This window comes from Amaranthus tricolor, chromosome 8 (assembly GCF_026212465.1).
Source record: "Amaranthus tricolor cultivar Red isolate AtriRed21 chromosome 8, ASM2621246v1, whole genome shotgun sequence".
Lineage (NCBI taxonomy): Eukaryota > Viridiplantae > Streptophyta > Magnoliopsida > Caryophyllales > Amaranthaceae > Amaranthus > Amaranthus tricolor.
In genome coordinates, this window is record NC_080054.1 from 17,664,940 (window position 1) to 17,688,329 (window position 23,390).

A 23,390-nucleotide genomic window follows, 5' to 3' on the forward strand; every position below is an offset into this window, starting at 1 on the left:
ATATATTGGTTTTAAACATTTGATAAGTAGTTTTTATGAAAACAAAAAATCGTTATATATTGTTTTTCAAAAAAAATTAATCATAGAAGGAAAAAAAATTAAAACTACTTGATCCGTTTGATTGATTTGATTTTAAGGCCTTTTAGACAATCATTATTATACCCAGTGTATCCTTTTTAGACAATCTAACTTAAAAATAACATGATTGAAAAACAATTCAATTTAAAAATAATCCAAACTGAAAATAATACCACCTAAAATCTATGGGCTAACCATTTTATCAAGTCTAACCAAGTCACATTTTTGTCCTTTAAATTTACCGGTCTTTACTACATCTACATTTTTTTTCCTTGGATTTGTGTAAACAGACAAATATGAAAAAAATTGGATGGAAGGTCATAAATGTTAGAAAGGACCAAGGAGCTGACAAGTATAGTTGAGGAGTACGCCTGTGGAAAACGGTGCCGTTGCCATGGGTATGATAGTAGAATCTACATGTTTAGACTCTTTACACAATATCTTATGAAAGATAATCTCCTTGAGAGACTTGCCTTTAGATGGGCCGACCCACGAAAAATAAATTAGAATTATAATTTACTGATTTTTGTTTAATTAATAAAATGCATTTACTTAAATTGAAATTTGTACTTATCATTTGACTATCTTATTGTTATCCGCGCCAATTAATGTGATAAATTGCTCATCATTAAACGAAAGTTTAGGCTGACATATGCATTCTGGGTTTATGGGGTCTTTTTGGAGAGTTTGTGTTCACCATTTTTTACCAAAAGAGAAAAAAATCGAGTTGGAGAAATTGCAGAAAGTATGAAATTTTTGGTTTTAGAAAGCTTTGAAGACTGAAGGGCATGAACTGAGTTAGTTTTGGTGGATTTAGAAGGTGTAGAGAAGTGTTATGGGGTTTTAAGAGATTTGGCAGAAGAAGCTGACATAGAGAAATGATGATGATAAACAAATCTTAGGCTTTGTGATGGAGAACTTGAAAAATCTCATTTCATAAGGAAAGGAGTTTTGATGATGATGCTTCAAGCCTTAAGCCCAAACGTAAGAAGAAAAAATTATGCTATGTGAAAATGGAAACAGATGAAGGATCGTAAGTATATTAGATGTTCATAATACCTTTAATTCGTTTTAGTGTTTTTGTTTTTATGTAAATTGGCATTAAGTCTGATGTAAATTGACATTTATTCTTATATAAGTTGGGATTATGTTTATTGTAAATCGATATTAGATATGATATAAGTGGATATTAGGTTTATTATAAGTTGACATTAGGTCTAATTTAAATTGAAATTTATTCTTATATGAATTGGGATTATGTTTATTTTAAGTTGAAACTAAATCTGATATAAGTGAAAATTTTCTTGTTTTAAATTTGCATTAGATCTAATGTTATTTGGCATTAAGTAAAATTAAATTGGCATTTTATCTGAGTTAAGTTGGGATTATGTTTGTTGTGAGTTTGTATTTAATCTATTTTAAGTTGGGATTATGTTTATTGTAAGTTAACATTATATAAATTTTAAGTTGGCATTAGTATGATGTAAGTTGATTTTAAGTATGATATAAGTGGGTATTAAGTCTAATATAAGTGGACTTTAAGCTTAAAATAAACTGGTACAGAGTCTGATATAAGTTGGCACTAAGTTGTTATAAATATGCATTAGATCTAGTGTAAATTGACTTTAAATCTATTGTAAGTTGGCATTTAATATGTTCTAAATTGTATTTCCATTTATTGTAAGTTGACATTACATAAATTTTAAGTTGACATTAGTATGATGTAAGTTGATTTTAAGTATGATATAAGTGGGTATTAAGTCTAATATAAGTGTAGCACAAATGTGAATAAATTCGAAATTGGAGCATAAATTCATATTTGAATCTGATTTTTTAGTTATATTTGATCATTGGTTTTTCAATAATTAGTTTGCATCAGTTTTCAAGAAGAGTAGTAATGATGGTCATTGGGTTTTTGGAGAAATGGGCTCTCTTTTCTAGCTGTTGTTGGGTGTTGTGCAATTAATTTTTTTTCTTTTTAAAGTCCAAAAATATTGAATGGGTTTGGGCTTGAGGACGGTCTCTCAAAGAGACTTGCTGCATTTTTTGTTAAGACTGTTTGATCGTAATATAATTTTAATTGGGTCAACCTAAACTATTTTTAAAAAATTACTTCTTGTACAAGTGTGAATTCAAATTTCATTGTTTTTTCATTATTTTTTTTAACTAATAGGTTGCTTATGTCAGCCTAAACTATTTAAAAAAAATTACTTCTTGTACAAGTGTGAATTCAAATTTCATTGTTTTTTTATTATTTTTTTAACTAATAAGTTGCTTATATAGACCCATCTCACGATGAAGATCTCATATCAAGTTGGGCGATATGCTATACATGAGTCAAAAATTTGTAGCTGAGATTCGTTCCTAATGTGAAAGTTTGGAATCTCGGTTTTTTGAACCATGAGTTCGATTAATTGGTCTTTTATGTTAGGTTTTGGGATGCAACTCGTTTATTATGAGATTGTTTAATCATAAGACAGACTTATATAATTAGTCAATCAGAAAACTTTAAAATCATAAGTTATTGTTTTAACACACTAAATGTAAATGAGTCAACTCAATAGAAATTGTCTCACCATGAGAACATTTCATTTAAGAATTTGCATTTCGCAAAAACTTGAAAATCTAAAAATGGCACAAATTCCATAAATTAAAGAATAAAAATTTAATTTGACCTTAAAAACTATCAATTTTGACTTTAAAGTTATCAATTTCAACTTAAAGTAAACCTTAAATAAATTAATTAAAATAAAATTTTTAAAATTTTTCAATTTGCATTGGCCGGCCCAAAAGCCAAGAATTGAAAAACAAAAATGGCCCAAATTCAAGAAATTTAAGAATAAAAATTCAATTTTAACCTTAAATGTATCAATTTTGACCTTAAAGATACCAATTTCAATTTAAAGTAAACCTTAAATAAATCAATTCAATTTTTACCTAAAAGTTATCAATTTTGACGTTAAACTGATCAAATTCTTTTAACTAGTTTATTATCTTAAATAAATAAATTATTATAAAGTCTTCAATTTCAACGTTGAATTGATCAATTCAGACCTTAAAGAAATCAATGATATACAAAGTGATCAAACAAATGATTTGTTATAACTTTTAAAAAATATCAATAAAAAATTTCAAGTTTGATCCACATGTGACTGGTATTGACATTAAAGTGATCACTTTCTACTTATATGTTTATAACTTTAAATTAATCTATTTTTTAAGTCTTAAATTTCGATGTTAAAGTGGTCATCAATTATATATATAAAATTATCAATTAAGTGATCAGTTATAACTTATAAAAGAAATTAATATTGACCTTAAAGGTATCAATTATGACCAAATACTGATCGCGTATTGAAAAAAAAATTATAATTGAACTAATTGAGTTATTAGTCTCATAGTGAGACAGTTGCTCGCAAGATTAGCTGATTTGTATTTGCTTTGGATATGCGTCCAAGTTTTATTGATATAGACACTAGTGGAAAAAACCTCATTTGCTGCGGTTTTTTTGCCATTATTTGCTGCGGTTTTGGCCCCCAGCAATAGTGATAGCAGCAAATGTCCTACTTTAAATGTTGCGGTTCAAAACCGCAGCCGCAGCAAATAAGGGCATTATTTACTGCGGTCATGGGCAAAAACCGCAGCAAATAAGGAGGGTTATTTGCTGCGGTCAGGGGAAAAAACCGCAGCAAATAAGGAGGGTTATTTGCTGCGGTCAGGTGCAAAACCGCAGCAGATAACTCTCTTTTTTTTTTTTTCTTTTTCCGTTTTATCCTTATAATAATGCAATAATAATACAATGTAATAACAGTGATAAATCCAATGATAATCACAGATAATCAACATTAATTTCTTTGTAATAATAAACTCTCGCTCGTATATATAATATAATATTATGTACGTACATATATATATATATATATATATATATATATATATATATATATATATATATATATATATATATATATATATATATATATATATATATATATAATACATTAAAGTATAAAAAATAAACTATACTAATTACAATTTATCAAGGAGAAATATTAGCAAGATACGCGGCAATCTTGTCTTTTAATTCGCGCATCTCTTCACTTCTCAAAGGGCGTGTTTCCCTCGGAATGTCGTTTAAAACCTATATATAATATTAAAATAAAAGATTAATATAGAAATAAACAATAGATTTTACCAATAATATATTTAATTAAGAACGTAACAAATACTTAAGGCATCTATATTTTCGACTCCAAAGTCCTTCACGGAATTTATAATATCGTCCATATACTTCAGCGCGTAGTAGCCGCAGTCAACGGAAGAAGAAGGTTGTTGAAAGCACTAAGAGAAAATAGATGTTAGTGTCAAAAACGGTTAAAAATGCATAAAATCGCAACTTAACACGTAAATTCTAGAATATGACTATGATTTTCAATTCTAACAACTTCTACACAATAATATATACCAAATAGTGTTGTGTGCCAAGTTTCGTGCAAAACAAACAAAGTTTGAGCTACTTTACGTGCGAAATTGACAAAAACGCTAAAAAACCCTTAAAATCGCAACTTAACACCTAATTTCTAGCATATGACTATTATTTTCAATTCTAACCATTTCAACACAATAATATATGCCAAATAGTGTTGTGTGCCAAGTTTCGTGCATAACAAACCATGTTTGACCTACTTTACGCGCGAAATTGACACAGCAGCAAACTAGTGACCAGACCACCATGCACGACACGTGGAGACCAAACCTATGCATCCAGGACCTAGGCTAAAGTGGAAATGGAATCTTGGTACTTGGATCTAGCTATCAAGGTCCTAAAACCATTCTAACAATCCCCGTGGACTCCTAGAAGCTGAGCTAAAGGAGGGCTGCTCGACAATTTGCTAGATCAGAATTTTGTTTAAGTGTTTGTGGTTGTTTCGTGTTCTTTTCATGATCATTTGTAGTTTTTCACTGTGTCATTAATCAAAGCTTACGCACAACATTAATCCTTGCATAACCAAGGCCTTAATCAGCCCCGGTTTCGCATCAAAACCAAGTTCGAGTACTTTACGCGCGAAATTGAAAAAAACGCTTTAAAACCCATAAAATCGCAACTTAACCTCTAATTTCTAGCATATGGCTATTATTTTCAATTCTAACCATTTCAGCACAATAATATATGCCAAATAGTGTTGTGTGCCAAGTTTCGTGCATAACAAACAAAGTTTGAGCTATTTTACGCGCGAAATTGACAAAAACGGTTAAAAACCCTTAAAATCGCAACTTAACACCTAATTTCTAGCATATGACTATTATTTTCAATTCTAACCATTTCAACACAATAATATATGCAAAATAGTGTTGTGTGCCAAGTTTCGTGCATAACAAACCATGTTTGACCTACTTTACGCGCGAAATTGACTCAGCAGCAAACTAGTGACCAGACCACTTTGCACGACACGTGGAGACCAAACCTATGCATCCAGGACCTAGGCTAAAGTGGAAATGGAATCTTGGTACTTGGATCTAGCTATCAAGGTCCTAAAACCATTCTAACAATCCCCGTGGACTCCTAGAAGTACCGGCCAAGTACTATGTTGAGAACTAAGATTGCCGAATGGGTTCATTCCATCCGTACACAGTCCGAGCCTTAAATTACGAACCTCATCCCCAAAAGTCTTATGCAACCTATCAATACTCTTCCACTCCGGAGAATCAGATGGATGTGTGAGCAAGTGACCTTTCTTCACCCTATCTGCATGCCACCTCAAATTTAACGCATCTTTCTTTATAGAAAACAAGCGCTTGAGTCTAGGTATTATTGGAAGATACCACAATACCTTAGCCGGGGGCCCTTTAGCATCCCGAGCCCCTTTACGCTTGTAGCGCGATAACGCACACCTAGGACACTCTTCTAAGTTCTTGTTTTCATTCCGATACAACACACAATCATTCGGACACGCATGAATCTTCTGGTACTCTAAGCCGAAAGGACACATGAGCTTTTTGGCATAATATGTCGACTTTGGAAGTTCATTTCCCTCAGGAAGCATCTCACCTAACGCTTCTAATAACATTGTGAAACTAGCGTCACTCCAATTGAACTTTGACTTAATGTTGAAAATTGTCAACACTGCTGTTAGTTTGGTGAACTTTGTACATCCAGGGTACAAAGGCTTTTGAGAAGCCTCTGTCAACAAGTCAAAAACACGAGGACGTTTTCCTAACTCATCCTCGACTCCGTCCATCATGTCATCAACACGATCCACATCCTCATCGACATTCTCTTCATCTGTCTCATACCCATCAACATGATCTACTACATCCTCATTGACATCGGCCACATTATTGACGTCCTCAACAACACTTTTCTCTTTGTAAACTCCCTCCTCACCATGCCAAACCCAAACATGATATTGAGGCCTAACCCCACGTCGAAGTATGTGCTCCCTAAGGATATCAACACTATCTACCTTTGATACATTGCCACAACTGACACATGGGCAATAAAAACCAACTCCCCCGTCCTAACTTGATGTTCAACCGCAATACTACAAAATTCTAATACGCCATTGATGTATGTATTTTATATATTATTTTCTACCATGCCCCCATTGTATTTTCATAGCATTTCTCGCGTATTTTGCTCAATTTTCTATTGGTTTTTATGCTTGGTTGGAGTGTTTGTTTCTTATCTATTTTGTAGGTACAAAGCTCTAATTATGCTAGGAATCGACTCTTGGAGCGAGATTTGCAAGTTGGAAGGTCATAAGCTACTCAAAGGTCATTTTTGTGCTGACCAGGTCTCATACCCGGGTGGGTTTCCTCATACCCGGCCGGGTGAGCCTCTCATACCCGGCCGGGTTTCCACATACCCGACCGGGTTTGCACTTGATACTTAGAAGAATTTGAAGATGTTATTTGGAAGAAAAAGTTGCCACACGCACCCGGCCGGGTTTCCACATACCCGGCCGGGTGAGCCTCTCATACCCGGGTGGGTTCCCACATACCCGGCCAGGCCTCTATTGAAGATTAAAATGCTCAGCTGCGTACCCGGGCGGGTTTCCACATACCCGGCCGGGTTTACTCCTGGACTTAGAAAATTTTTGACTTTTGAGATTTAGTTATGCTTCGCACCCGCCCGGGTTTCCACATACCCGGCCGGGTCAAGCAGTTATTTTTTTTTAGTAACTTCCGTATCCTCCGATCTCTTTGGAGGAGGATATAAATAGCTTTTGAGGAGAATTTCCAGGGGGTTAAGTTTTTTTCTCTGTTTTGAGGGTTTGGTAGTGAATGAGATTTATCATATTACTTGCTTTGAGGGATTGTTAATCAACGCTTCGACATTGTAATTTTAATTATATTGGAGGTATTGATTTCAATCCTAATTTCTTGTTCTTGGTTATTATTGTTATCTTTGAATGCTTGTTTCTCTATTAAATTTAAATTTGAATTTCTGCATGAATTTCATTGTTGAATCTCTTGCTAGTTTCAATATGCTTAGTGAGTAGTTTTATTTTTAGGGTTTGGTGAAACTATGCAAAAGGTCATGATTCTTGTTTGATTTTAGGATTTAAATTTGGTTTGTTTAGGTGATTCAATTGATGGGTTCTAGATTGATTGCATGTTTGGCCAATTTGCAAGTTTTATTCGCTCAATTCTATAAGCGAGAGTTGCGAGTTTGAGTGAACGATTTCCTTCTTTGAACAATTAAGCTTTAATCGCGATAGCTTGTTTTATTGTTTAATTGTCGAATTTGTTTGCGAGAGCAACATCTTCCTTCGCCTATATTCATTCCTATCCCAATTGTTGTTCATGAATCATGATCTATGCATAGTGGATCCTTTTAGCCCTAGGTTTTTAATTATTGAATTCTATTCATCTCTTATTTTTGCGTTCTACTTAGATAACCAAAAATCCAACATTTGATCGTTAACAATAGTGAACTTAATTTAAATTGTAACTTCATTTGTCCTTCCACAGTGGTTCGACCCTACTTTCCCAACTATACTAGTTAGGTGAATTAGGAATTATTTTTGGTAGTAAAACGACCTATCAAAATTTGGCGCCGTTGCCGGGGAAGGGCAACAATTTTACTTTTTGAATTTAGCGTTTGCTTTTGCTAACCCACTCGAGGAACAACTGTTCTTCGAGTGTATTTACGTTTGTTCTAGTGTTTTTGTGCATGACCAGGAGCACCAACAAGCAACCTTTGCTTTTTGATCCTGAAGTCGAGGCAACTGCTCGTAGAACACACGCAAGTGCAAAGAAAAGGAGAGCGGAGGCTCGTAAACAAGCCTCTCAATCTCTTGACATGGCGGCTCAGGCTCCCGAGAGAACTCTTAGGCAGTCTACACAGCCCAAGGCTAGCAATGTTACCGCGGGGATTAGGATGCCGACTACTAATGCTGGAAACTTTGACATCAAATCCCATGTTATGAATATGATCACAGGAAATCAGTTTTATGGTCTTGACAATGAAGAACCCGTTGATCATCTGCAGAAATTCCTTCAAGCATGTTCTCTACAAAAGATTACTGGGATGACTGACGACGAGCTCTACTTATACCTTTTTCGTTTCTCTTTGGCGGGCAAGGCTCAACGTTGGTATAACTCTCTTCCCAACACCATTACTACTTGGGCGCAATTGTCTGATGCTTTCTTAGTGAAGTATTATCCCGGTTATAAGACTCACGACTACAGAGTTAAGCTCTATAGTTTCTCACAAGATGCGGGGGAAACTTTTCATGATGCGTGGAAGAGATTCAAAGATTACCAATATATGTGCCCACATCACGGTATTGAGAAGGAATTTCTTATGCAATCATTTTATAATAGTCTTGATAATGAGACTAAGAGGATGGTAGATGGTGCGGCTGGCGGCTCTTTCATGAACAAACAAACTTCTGAGGCTATTTCACTCTTGGATACTCTTGCTGAAAATCAATGGAATAGCTCATCTAGGCGCGCAGCTCAAGCACCAAGGAAGGGGAAACATGAAGTTGAAACCTATTCCCTTCTATCATCACAAATTTCAGCTTTGAATGAGAAGATCGATGGGATGCGCATGAATGCTAATACATCTATGCCCGTCAATGCTATGGCTACCTCTAGCCAAGGTGGAGTTGCTTGTGATTATTGCGGTGTACATGGTCATTCTCTAATGGAGTGTTCTGTAAATCCCAATGGAGCTATGGGAGTGCCAGAGCAAGTCAATGCTTTTCAAGCTCGTCCTCCTTTCAACAACAATAGCTACTATCCTGGAGTTCGAAATCATCCTAACTTGTCATATCGCAGCAATAATGTGTTAAATCCTCAACAACAACACTATCCACCACAAGCACCACAACAACAATATGGGCAACATCAGCAATATCAGCCCAATCAAGGACCACCCGGTTTCCAAAGGCCTCCTCAAGGCCATCAACAGCAGCAATTTCAGAACCAACAACCCCAATCCGAATTAGGGGAACTGAAAACCATGATGGCTCAAATGGCCAAACAGCTCGAGCAACTCAGTACTCATAATAAGATGCTTGAAACTCAAGTCGCTCAATTAGCTGCATCTAGCTCCTCTAGACAGGCTGGAGCATTACCTGGCCAACCCACTCAACCACATGGAAAGGAGACCGCCAATGCAATCACTACAAGAAGCGGGATGAGTTATGATGAGCCACCCATGCCTCAAGAGGGAGAGTCAAACTCGAAAGATGAGAGCACTTCTGAAACGAGTACTAATGAAGCATCTTCTGAGGCAGTGCAAGAGAAGGAGAAAGCGAAAGATGAGGCATTGCAAGTGCCTCCCATCAAACTTCCTTTTCCCAACCGCCAAGTGAAGCACAAACTCGACAAGCAGTTCGGTAAGTTCTTGGAGGTAGTGAAGAATTTGCAGGTAACAGTTCCTTTTACTGAATTAATCACACAAGTGCCTGCTTATGCTAAATTCATGAAAGACATTTTGACTAGGAAAAGAGCTTTTAGTGAAGTAGAAACAGTTGCTTTTACTGAACAATGCAGTGCTTTGCTACAAAATAAATCCCCTCCAAAACTGAAAGATCCTGGTAGTTTTTCCATCCCCTGTCACATTGGAACATTATTTATTGATAAAGCTTTATGTGATTTAGGAGCTAGTGTCAGTGTGATGCCTTTTTCTGTCTGTTCTAAATTGAAAATGGGTGATCTAAAAGTTACTAACATTACTTTACAAATGGCCGACCGTTCTGTTAAATATCCTTTGGGTATTTTAGAGGACGTCCCTGTCAGGGTAGGTAAGTTTTATATCCCTGTTGATTTTGTTGTTCTTGACATGGAGGAAGATCGACAAATTCCTATTATTTTAGGAAGACCTTTCCTTCATACGGCAGGAGCAGTAATTGATGTGAAAAATGGTAGACTTACACTTTCTGTGGGGGACGACAATGTAACTTTCAATTTGAGCAATGCTTTGAAAAGTCCCATGCTTGAGGAAAAATGCTATGCTATTGATGTAGTTGATGTGATTTGTTATGATAACTTGCCCCTAACTCTTATGAAAGATCCTTTGGAGGCCGTTCTTTGTCTTGAATCTTCTACAGGTGATGCTAGCATTTGGAAGACTGAAGTTGATGCTATTGAACAAGCTCTTTGTAATGAAGAGCTTAGTCACAGCGAGAGCAAGAGAGTGCAGAGGTTAGTTCGGCCTATATGCCAAGTTGAAGTAAAGAAGCCTGAACTAAAACCTCTCCCTTCACATCTTAGGTATGTTTTTCTTGATGAGAAAGAGCTCCATCCTGTCATCGTCAGCACTACACTCAATGATGCTAAACTTTCCCAACTTTTGGATGTTCTGAAAACTCATAAGAAGGCCATTGGGTATAGTGTTGATGATTTGAAAGGTATTAGTCCCGACTTTTGCATGCATAGGATTCATTTAGAAGAAGGTCATAAGCCTTGTATTCAACCACAAAGGCGCTTAAACCCCAACATGCAAGAAGTAGTGAAAAGTGAGGTTTTGAAACTGCTTGACGCAGGCATTATTTTTCCTATAGCTGCATCAAAGTGGGTAAGTCCTGTGCAAGTGGTTCCAAAAAAGGGTGGGATGACTGTTGTTAAAAATGATAAAAATGAATTAATTCCCACTAGAACTGTCACTGGTTGGCGCATGTGCATTGATTACAGGAGACTGAATTTAGCTACTCATAAAGATCATTTCCCTCTCCCCTTCATTGATCAAATGCTTGAAAGGTTAGCTTGTCATAAATATTTTTGTTATTTGGATGGTTATTCTGGATTCTTCCAAATTCCCATTCATCCTGACGACCAAGAGAAGACAACATTCACTTGCCCTTATGGTACTTTTGCATATCGTAGAATGCCATTTGGGTTATGTAATGCACCAGCTACTTTTCAGCGTTGCATGATGAGCATTTTTTCTCATTTCATAGAGTCTATCATGGAAGTTTTTATGGATGACTTTAGTGTGTATGGTAGTTCTTTTGACTCTTGTTTGACTAATCTCACTAAAGTTTTGAAAAGATGTGAAGAATGTAATTTGGTTTTAAATTGGGAGAAGTGTCACTTTATGGTGACTGAAGGTGTGGTTCTTGGCCACATTGTTTCTGATAAGGGCATACAGGTAGATCGAGCCAAGGTACAGGTGATTGAGCAATTACCACCACCAGTCAATGTGAAAGGGGTAAGGAGTTTTCTTGGTCATGCGGGGTTTTACCGCCGCTTTATTCAAGATTTCTCTAAAATTGCTAAACCTCTAACCCAACTTCTTCTTAAAGATGCGCCTTTCGACTTTACTGAGGAGTGTGTTGAGTCTTTTAACAGGATAAAGCAAGCTCTCATAACCGCACCCATCATTCGCCCTCCAGACTGGGAACTCCCGTTCGAGATTATGTGCGATGCTAGCGATTTTGCGGTTGGAGCTGTGCTCGGTCAAAGGAAGGACAAGGTCTTGCATGCCATTTATTATGCTAGCAAGACTTTGGATGAGGCTCAGGTCAACTACGCCACCACAGAGAAGGAACTCTTAGCTGTTGTTTATGCCTTAGAAAAATTTAGATCATATCTTCTTGGTTCCAAGGTTATTGTTTATACTGACCATGCAGCTTTAAAGTACCTTCTTGTTAAGAAGGAAGCCAAACCAAGGCTTATCAGGTGGATTCTCTTACTTCAAGAGTTCGATATTGAGATTCGTGATAAGAAAGGAGCAGAGAATGTAGTTGCAGACCACCTGTCGAGAATCAGGTATGACGATGGTAAGATCTCCTCCTCTATTGACGATTCATTTCCTGATGATCAGTTATTTGCAGTCACATCACAGGGTCCGTGGTTTGCGGATTATGCTAACTATTTGGTAGGCGGCATTTTGCCTCCTGATTTGTCCTACCAACAAAAGAAAAGGTTCTTGCATGATGTTAGATATTATTTTTGGGATGATCCTTTTCTTTTCCGTGAGTGTGCAGATGGAATTTATCGCAGGTGCATTCCTGAGTGGGAGGTCCATGGGATCCTCCAGCGCTGCCACAGCTCACCCTATGGGGGACATCATGGCCCAGATAAAACCGTTCGCAAGCTGAATGAGTCTGGTTTCTTTTGGCCCACGATGTTCAAGGATGCTCAGTCTTTTGTTATGTCATGTGATTCTTGCCAGAGGACCGGCAACATTTCGAGGCGGCATGAGATGCCCCAAACCGGTATTCTTGAGGTCGAAATTTTTGACGTTTGGGGTGTCGATTATATGGGACCTTTCCCATCTTCTAATGGAAATTGCTACATTTTGGTTGCCGTCGACTATGTCTCTAAGTGGGTCGAAGCAATCGCATCTCCCACCAATGATTCTAAGGTGGTCATCCGGCTTTTAAGCAAGGTTATATTTCCGAGATTTGGGGTCCCCAGAGCTCTCATTAGTGATGGTGGTTCGCATTTTCATGAACGAAAGTTAGATTCTCTTCTCAAGAAGTATGGAGTTTATCATCGTACTGGACTTGCATACCATCCCCAAACAAGCGGTCAAGTTGAGATTTCCAACCGCGAGATCAAATCTATACTAGAAAAGGTGGTTGCAAAGTCTAGGAAAGATTGGAGTATGAAGCTTGATGACACGCTTTGGGCCTACAGAACAGCTTTCAAAACACCTATTGGCACTTCCCCATATCGGCTTGTGTACGGAAAATCCTGTCATCTTCCCGTCGAGCTAGAGTACAAAGCTCATTGGGCAATTCGCGAGCTTAACATGGATAACAAGCTAGCAGGGGAGAAGAGGCTTCTTCAACTTAATTAGCTGGATGAGTTTCGGTTGTCCGCCTATGATAGTGCTCGGATTTACAAGGAGAAAACTAAGAAATGGCATGATAAGAAGATCCTTCCAAGAGAGTTTGCAGCGGGAGATAAGGTGTTATTGTTCAATTCTCGACTCAAGCTTTTCCCCGGCAAGCTCAAGTCTAGATGGTGTGGTCCTTTCTTAGTTACTAAGGTGAATAAGTTCGGTTCCGTGGAATTACAAAATGAGAAAGGTGATACTTTCAAGGTCAATGGACAACGTTTAAAGCTTTACTATGAAGGACATGTTGTTGGTATGATAGAGGTTATCCACCTTCATCCTTTTACCTGCTCTTAAGGGGGTTGAACAAGAGGGTCGTGCGGGACCTTAAAAACCAGCACTTGTCGGGAGGTAACCCGATTTGTTAGTTCACATCAATTTCAAAAAAAAAAAAAAAAAAAAAAAAAAAAAAAAAAAAAAAAAAAAAGAAGCAAAAAGTTACAACACACGGACCCGCCCGGGTTTCATCTCCCCCGCCCGGGTTTCTCCTTCTCACCAACCAGTTTTTCCTCCCGTACCCGCCCGGGGCTTCACTCACCCGCCCGGGTCCGGTCCATTCCCTCACCGTTTTTATTTTATTTTTTTTTCTTTCTTTCCTCTCCCTCATTCCAATTCACTCACCACTTCATCTTTTTCCTCCATCAATTTCTCTCTCTTCCTCCATTACTCTCAACTTTCCTAAATCTCTTTCTTCAAATCTCCATTTTTCCTTCATCAAACATACCTAAAAATTTCACCATCCTCTTCCTCTTCTCATTGCCTTTTCCATTCACTAATTTTTTTTTCTTCTTCAATTCCTCCATTCCTTCAAATCTCCATCTTTTCACATTTCTCTTTTTATATTTTTATTTTTCACCCTCAAACTCCATTAGCAAAATTCCTACTACTCTCTTCTTACCCATTCCTTAATTCTCCCCATCCTCCCATCAATTTCCAAAAAAAAAAAAAAAAAAACCGGGAGTGTAATGGCAAGCAAGCGGGCACGCGCTTCGGGGTCTACCTCACAACCTATCGTTCCAGCCATTGAGCGCGATGAGGATTTTCCCGACGTTATTTTCTGCAGTGAAGATCAGCGACAAAAATTTCAACATCTCAAAGGTCGCATTGTGTCATCTAAGTGGATCGATCGTTCAGCACTCGAACGATTAGGTATACTCGAACCCACACGCGATTTATTTGCTTCTCTTGGTTTATCTACTTTGTTTAATGCATGTCATAATACTCATGAGCATCTTACTTTAGAATTTGTGAGTTCATTGTGGGAAGATATTAGTGATAGGAGCAAACCTAAGTTGCGGTTTCGGCTGCTCAACCGGAATTTTTCCTTGACCGTTTCGCAATTAGCTAAATGTTTTAGCCTCCCTACGGGAGGAGATTTGCGAATACCCCAAGGGGGTGAGGCATGTGATCTATTTCGCCGATTAACTGGTTTGACCAATGTTAACATGTCACACTTGCATATTAATCAAGTTCAACATCCATGTGTGCGTGTGTGTCTGAAATTCTTTAGTTCATGTTTGTTTGGTCGAGCCGATCATCACTCCGCTCGTAGTTTGGATTTAAACATCTTAGCTAGGTATTTCTTGGCGGGAAATACAGACATCAATATTAACATCCCTGTTTTTCTTTGGAAACACCTGTTATCCATTTCCCGCCATGCTATTTCTTCGAGCCAGGATGTTGTTATTGGGGGTTTGGTTACTCGCATCGCGACTAAATTTCAAATTCCTGATGATGAGGTTGTGAGTGCTGATTGTTTATTATCTTTACAGCACCTAGGTCAATGTGGCTATTTGGTGGAGGGTAGTCAGGGGGGTTTTCGGTGGAAAATTCATTCTCGTCCCCCGTTTTATATTGATATGCCGACAGAGGATTTACCATCTTTGGAGCCCAACCGGGCTCATTACTTATTTCCTGCGGCTTTCCCTGCTGAGTCCTCCGGAGCTCGTGCGGGACCTCCGCTGGGACCATCCCCGGTGGCTCCCCAAGGGTACTCCCCTTTTGAACAGCTCATGATTGACAATTTCAATGCTATGCAATTATCTCAGCAGCAAATGGCCGCCCAATTGACCTCTTTGGACGCTCGATTCACTCACTTCGAGCTCCAATCCCAGGCTGCCTTTCGACCACTGCTTGATTACCATCATCAACAAGGTCATTTTCATGCCGACGTTCAGTATCCTGATTGGTATTTCCCCCCTCCTACCTATCAGGAGGATGACGATGATGATGAGCAGCAGGATGATGGCTTTGACCCCATGGGTTAGTAGGCTCTTGCCGCCCTCTCAAACTCTGAGGACAGTGCTTGATTTAGCTTGGGGGGGATCTTGATTGTTGCTTTGAACACTCTCTTGTATATATTCTACTGCTTTTAGTGTAGTTTTTTTTTTGGTCGGAGTTGGTTGCTTCTATCCTTTTTGCAGATTCTTTTGCAAGTCACACTTTGGATAACGTGACGATTTTCTGTACTTCAGCTTGCATTAGGAAGTTAATTGGTGAGATCTTCCCAACTCTTTTCATAATTTAGCTTTGAGTATTTTTATTGCTTTCTTAGGATTGTTGCATGGTTTGTACCACTCATTAGGAGTGGGAGTTTACATGTGACCAAAAATATTGTATTGCTTTCTTAGTTGTAATGTATTTCTTTCTCCCTTGATGCGCCTTTGGATCTTTTTGACAAAGTATGTTTCCCTGTGCCCTATGGTTGAAATTTTTAACACTTGTGATTGCGGAGACTGGTCATTGTAGACTTTTGGGTTCTTTTTCCGATTCATTTGTATTATTGAAACTTGTGTTTTTGAGCATTATTATCTATTGTTTGGAACAAGGAAGAGTTTACCTTGTAAGGGTTTGGACTTTGATTTCTATCTCACTATTTCCTTCTTGAGTGATTAGTTCCTGGTGTATCACTGATCTCCATTTTGGCTTGGTACTGGTCTTGTTAGCTATGTAATTGCGTGATGAGCATGATAGAAGGCCCTCATTTGCTAGAAGCCATGTAACATTGTTTTCAAAGACATTATTTGCCATTTGATTCTTTATTTTATTTGCCATTTGATCCTTTATTTTAAGCCCTACATTTTCTTTCATAACTAACCACATTGTAAACTTTTTTGACCCTATTTTATCAACCCAAGTCTAGCTTGGGGGAGCATTTGATCGGTTAGTAGGCGATATATATTCTGTCTTTTGGCTCACATTTAGTTGCATGGGGTACTTGAGTTAGGTTGATTATTTCCTCGTTGTTGGAGTGTGCTTATCTTCTTCATTGTTCATATTCATTCATTCAAAAAAAAAAAAAAAAAAAAAAAAAAAAAGAGAAAAATCCTCTTGGTTTGTCATATGTTACCATCTTTTCATTATTCATATTTATATAGTTTCAAAAAAAAAAAAAAAAAAAAAAAAAAAAAAAAAAAAGAAAAAAAAAAAAGGAAAGAAAGAAAAATTTGTCTCACATCTTTTATTTTATTGTACATTTTCGCCTTCGTAAGTTGTAAATCTCTTATAATTTGATAATGATATGACGGTGCTTTCCATTAGTTGGGTTGGTTCGGTAGTTATGAGTTGAAGTTATTTGGAGTTGTTTTCGCCTCATTTTTTGGCTACGTTACTTTCTAGATTATGCTCCCCCAAAATAGACTTTTAGCTCGCATATTTTCAAATTGAATCCTACCTTTGACCCAAACCCCATTACAAGCCCAATAAAGACCTTCTTGATAATCATGCAGTTATATGTGCCTCCTCGATTTAATACCTTGCCAAGATCTGAGAGCATGTGTTGCATTTCGAGTCGACTTCGATAGGTCGAGTGATATTATTTCCCCTTTAAACACGTGAGTGTTGTTGAGATGGGAGGGTGCCTTATTAGCATTTTAGGCTACAAAAATTGATTCATATGCACATCTTTTGCATATTTGTGGGCGGAGAGCGATCGAGTACATTTTATACTCGCCACAAATAGAGGAGTGTCCACCGTGAGAACTCTTTTCTTGATTCCTCGTTATTTCTTGGTGATAAGGCTTGAATTCGCTTGTATGATATTTTACTCTTGGATTGGTATTGAACTATTTGAATGCTTTGATTGAGAGAATGTGATCACAAGCGTTTTGCGATGTTGCTTTTATAGGGTGAAGCATACTTTTATTCTTAGAACCTTGTCTTGTTTGCTTGAGGACAAGCAAAGGTTCGGCTCGGGGGAGTTTGATGTATGTATTTTATATATTATTTTCTACCATGCCCCCATTGTATTTTCATAGCATTTCTCGCGTATTTTGCTCAATTTTCTATTGGTTTTTATGCTTGGTTGGAGTGTTTGTTTCTTATCTATTTTGTAGGTACAAAAATCTAATTATGCTAGGAATCGACTCTTGGAGCGAGATTTGCAAGTTGGAAGGTCATAAGCTACTCAAAGGTCATTTTTGTGCTGACCAGGTCTCATACCCGGGTGGGTTTCCTCATACCCGGCCGGGTGAGCCTCTCATACCCGGCCGGGTTTCCACATACCCGACCGGGTTTGCACTTGATACTTAGAAGAATTTGAAGATGTTATTTGGAAGAAAAAGTTGCCACACGCACCCGGCCGGGTTTCCACATACCCGGCCGGGTGAGCCTCTCATACCCGGGTGGGTTCCCACATACCCGGCCAGGCCTCTATTGAAGATTAAAATGCTCAGCTGCGTACCCGGGCGGGTTTCCACATACCCGGCCGGGTTTACTCCTGGACTTAGAAAATTTTTGACTTTTGAGATTTAGTTATGCTTCGCACCCGCCCGGGTTTCCACATACCCGGCCGGGTCAAGCAGTTATTTTTTTTTAGTAACTTCCGTATCCTCCGATCTCTTTGGAGGAGGATATAAATAGCTTTTGAGGAGAATTTCCAGGGGGTTAAGTTTTTTTCTCTGTTTTGAGGGTTTGGTAGTGAATGAGATTTATCATATTACTTGCTTTGAGGGATTGTTAATCAACGCTTCGACATTGTAATTTTAATTATATTGGAGGTATTGATTTCAATCCTAATTTCTTGTTCTTGGTTATTATTGTTATCTTTGAATGCTTGTTTCTCTATTAAATTTAAATTTGAATTTCTGCATGAATTTCATTGTTGAATCTCTTGCTAGTTTCAATATGCTTAGTGAGTAGTTTTATTTTTAGGGTTTGGTGAAACTATGCAAAAGGTCATGATTCTTGTTTGATTTTAGGATTTAAATTTGGTTTGTTTAGGTGATTCAATTGATGGGTTCTAGATTGATTGCATGTTTGGCCAATTTGCAAGTTTTATTCGCTCAATTCTATAAGCGAGAGTTGCGAGTTTGAGTGAACGATTTCCTTCTTTGAACAATTAAGCTTTAATCGCGATAGCTTGTTTTATTGTTTAATTGTCGAATTTGTTTGCGAGAGCAACATCTTCCTTCGCCTATATTCATTCCTATCCCAATTGTTGTTCATGAATCATGATCTATGCATAGTGGATCCTTTTAGCCCTAGGTTTTTAATTATTGAATTCTATTCATCTCTTATTTTTGCGTTCTACTTAGATAACCAAAAATCCAACATTTGATCGTTAACAATAGTGAACTTAATTTAAATTGTAACTTCATTTGTCCTTCCACAGTGGTTCGACCCTACTTTCCCAACTATACTAGTTAGGTGAATTAGGAATTATTTTTGGTAGTAAAACGACCTATCAGCCATCAATAAATTCCGACGATTCCATGCTTCCATACATCCAAGAACGATCGTTTGTCATCCTAATTAGTGTGATTAATTGATTCAAAACAAAACAATAATTAATAATATTCATATAAAAACAATAAAAATTAATAATTAATAATGTTTTTTAAGATTGTTAATGATGACTTCAATTATACTATAAAAAGTGATCATTTTAAACTTGTAGGTGATTACTTTATAACTATAATTGGTCACTTTAGAATTGCTACAAATTATTTGAAGGTACTTAAACTCTTTGATTATAATAATCTTTCTAAAAATTTTTAAAAAAATAAAATTTAAAGTTATAATTGACTTTAATATACATCAAATTATATAACCTAATACTGATCTTATTTGAAAATTTATGATACTAGCTACAAACTAGACGTAGAGTACAAGCATAAGTCCAATTCACCCTTAAAATCCGGTCTAGTGGCTTATCAATGAACTCCAACAACATAAACGAATCATACACATTTAAAACTTAAACGAACAAGAAACTTAAAAATTAAAAATACTTTCTGAACAAAAAATTATTTACTCCACAAATAATAATATACTAGTATTATTTATCAACTAGGAGTATTATTATTTTGTATTAACTATAATAGAAATAACATGAAAAATAAGAATGCAATATTAATATTTTCATATTAAAATTTCACCTATTTCCCTAACCCTCAAGCAAATAAATACAATCATTAAATTACTAGATACTCACTTCAATTCAAAACAACTATTTCATTTATGTAAAATCAGTATTTTATGTAAAATCTATAAGTTGAAACATAGTAACGTAAAATTTTATTTAATTCGTTAAAATTTAAATTTTATTAATATTAATTTTTAATAATTTTTAAAACATACACAACTAAAAATATTTAAAATCAAAATAATTAAATCAGATAAATTGTGAAAAACAAATATGACAACAACAAGAACAGAAGCAAATTTAAGCATTTAGACAACAACAAGAACAAAAACAGAAGCAAGGATTTACAACAACAAGAACAACAAGATTATATTCGATTTTTTACAACAAGAATAAGCAACAAGAACAACAACGTAACAAGATTTTTTACAAGAACAACAACAACAAGAAGATGAACAGAAACATAATTATATTCGATGAACAGCAACAAGAACAGCAACAAAATTCGAAGTTGGTTCAAAATAAAAATAAGGTAATTAATTTAGGTTTTTTTTAGATATTTATCACACGTATAGTAGATGAACAGAAGCAACAAGAACAACAACAAAACAAAAGCAACAAGTAGGTTTATGAAAATTCAAAGTTTGATGATGAACAAGAACAAGCAAGGATTTACCTTCAAAACACAAGTTTGATGATGTACAGTAGATGAACAGAAGCAACAAGAACAGCAACAAGTTTGTGAAGATGAATAGCAACAAGTTTGTGAAGATGAACAGCAACAAGTTTGTGAAGATGAACAGCAACGAACACAAATGAAGATGAATAACAACAAATGAATAAAACATCGTTTGTGAAAATGAAGATGAACACAAGAAACGAACACAAATGATCTTGATGCTTAATGTTATACGTTTGTGAAGATGTAGAAGAGGAACGAAGCAAATGAAGATGAAGCGTTTTTTCAATGAAGAACAACTGCATAACGTATTTGAGAAGATATGCGAAATAAAAAGAAACTTGCGGGTTTTTGTCCAACGGTCATTTGCTGCAGTTCATAACAAAATCGGAGCAATTAATCTAATTTTGAAGGGTTATTTGCTGCGGTTGTGGAAAAACCGGAGCAATTAATCTAATTTTGAAGGGTTATTTGCTGCGGTTGTGGAAAAATCGGAGCAATTAATGCATGATGCTAGGGTATTTGTTGCGGTCAAAGGGTTAACCGCAGCAATTAGAGTATTTTTTTTTAATACGTTTTCCTATTTTTTTCTGCTAATACACAACAACCGCAGCAAATAATGAGCAGCAAATACATTTTTTTCCACTAGTGAGAATCGCTTATTAAACCCCTAAATTAAAAATCATCATCATCATATATTGTGTATCCCACTCATAGCTTACTAAGATCAAGGTATTGGGAAAAATTGAAAGGCGATTATCCATACCCATAAAGAAAGATATGACAAAGAGTCCCTTTCTTCAAGAAAAATTATGAATAATCTTCCGAAAAAAAGGTTTTTTTTTTTTAAAAAAAAAAAAAAAAAAAAACAAGTAGTCATTGCTCTATAGACTATATCAAGTAGTGATCAATTATCCTTAAAAGTAAGTCTTTTGGTATTTGTTAATAATCGTTTATTTAGCTATCAAATATATAAGATATTTTGTGAAGTAGTTAGTATGTGTTTAATGCGCAAGAAAGTACAATATTAGTAGAATATTTTATTTTATATTTTATATTATTTTAGTTTAGTTTTCTTAATCTTAATATTTCGTAATATTTAGTTTTCTTATTAGATGATCAAATAATATATAAATAGAGGTGTTCCTCTCATTGAATAACCAATACAAACCAAGTATTCAGCACACTAAACACTAGCAAAATTCCGCATTATGATTTTCTACATTCATCAATTGACTTGAACTAAACTTGTTTGTTTTTTTTAAAGGACTTTAATAATTCATTGATAAAAATGTCATACGACATTTAAAACAGAATAGCAATCGATCAAATACATAATAATTGTAATCAAACAAAATTTTATATAGAAAAGTCACGATCATTATAAAGGAGATCTAACACTAAAGTTTTCCCTCTATCACATCACTGCTTGATACAACCTCCTTCAAGGGAGTCTTTAGATGGCGTTGAAATAGAAATAAGTTTGATATCATTGACTGTATTAGCTGAATTGATAACCATGATGATATCATATTTTTACCATCAAATTGATAAAAAGACTTCAAACTCTTACTATGAAAGACTTTAAAACCCAATATATAGATAGATCAAATCCAATAAATATATAAAATAATTCTATAATATACATAGAATATACTGTATTTATAATAAAAAACGAAAAAAGCAAAAATAAAGAGATTGGGGCTTACCATCAACCATAAGGTTGATAGTAGCCCCAAATTAAATAATGGAGGCTATGATTTTTTGTGAGAAAAAAAAAGAGAGATAGAAGAGAGAAAGTCGTTTCACCATTTTAACATATTACACCAAATATATAAGATATTTGTGAAGTAGTTAGTATATGTTTAATGTTCATCAATTGACTTCAACTAAACTTGTTTGTTTTACTTAACAACTAATGTATTTACTATGAAATATAATTAATTAATTAATTTGACACTTGATTTGTTGGTTTGTAATTTGAAACACACAAAGTGCATATCTTGAACATTGCTTTTATTTCCAAAAATAGTTGATATGTTTGATGAATTTGATATTTTTTTGTAACTTGAACATTTTAAAATTTTATTTATTCTATTACATTAATTAAAAAAAAGTCTCATTAAGAAAAACTTTATTTAATGAATATTAAATGGGCGTACTTTTATTTATTTTATATTTGGTAATATTTTTTGTGCCAAAGAAAAAAATATTATAGACTTAGATTTGGAGTCTTAATCGACTAGATCAGACTTAATAGAATTAAGTTAAAGTGCGAAGTTTTGAACCTTATAGATTTGAGTTCAAATCTAGGCCAAAAAGGGTTCATATTTGGGTTTAACATGACACTAGCTAATATTTATATTAGTAATAAAATGTTGATTTAAAATTTACAAGATTACTAAAAATGTGATGTGTCTTCTCAAAATGATGATGTGAAATTGAAATGTTGACGTGAAATTAAAAATGAGTGAAAATGATTGGATTTAACTTTCAGTCAGATTTGACCCAATTTTTTTAATTTTCGAGTCAGATCAGATTAGGATGACGAGTTAAAAAAGATTAACAAATTGCCATATGGTGAAAAAGGGTTCTTAAATTTCATGCTTAAGATTTAAAATATTGTCATTAGATATTGGTTAAAAAGGGTAATCAAATAATAATTCCCGTTTTTCATGTGAGTAGATACATAATTCTTTCTATTTATGTATCATTGCAAACAAATATTATTCTATCACAACGAGCCAATTCAGAATATTAGTATATGATTAATCAAACACTTATTTTTATATATAAATTGAATTAATTTAATTGTCATTTTTCCCTATATATAACACCATCAAATATAATAAAATTTTTAATTAAATGATTGAAATCATAACCTAGACAGGTTCGAACTTATTTATTTTGATAATTCCACTAAAAAAACCTATTTATTTTGATGATTCCACAAACAAATATGATTGTAA

General features: G+C 35.3%; 1 non-coding gene and 1 pseudogene across 1 annotated transcript; one reads left to right on the forward strand and one right to left on the reverse strand.

Moving 5' to 3' along the window:
• The first annotated feature begins 402 nt into the window (after nucleotides 1-402).
• LOC130821606 (uncharacterized) lies at nucleotides 403-13,675 on the forward strand (annotated as a pseudogene).
• On the reverse strand, nucleotides 8,764-8,871 carry LOC130822998 (small nucleolar RNA R71). The gene has a single exon (XR_009046491.1). It is a non-coding gene; the product is annotated as a small nucleolar RNA R71 (small nucleolar RNA).
• Nucleotides 13,676-23,390: the final 9,715 nt, after the last annotated feature.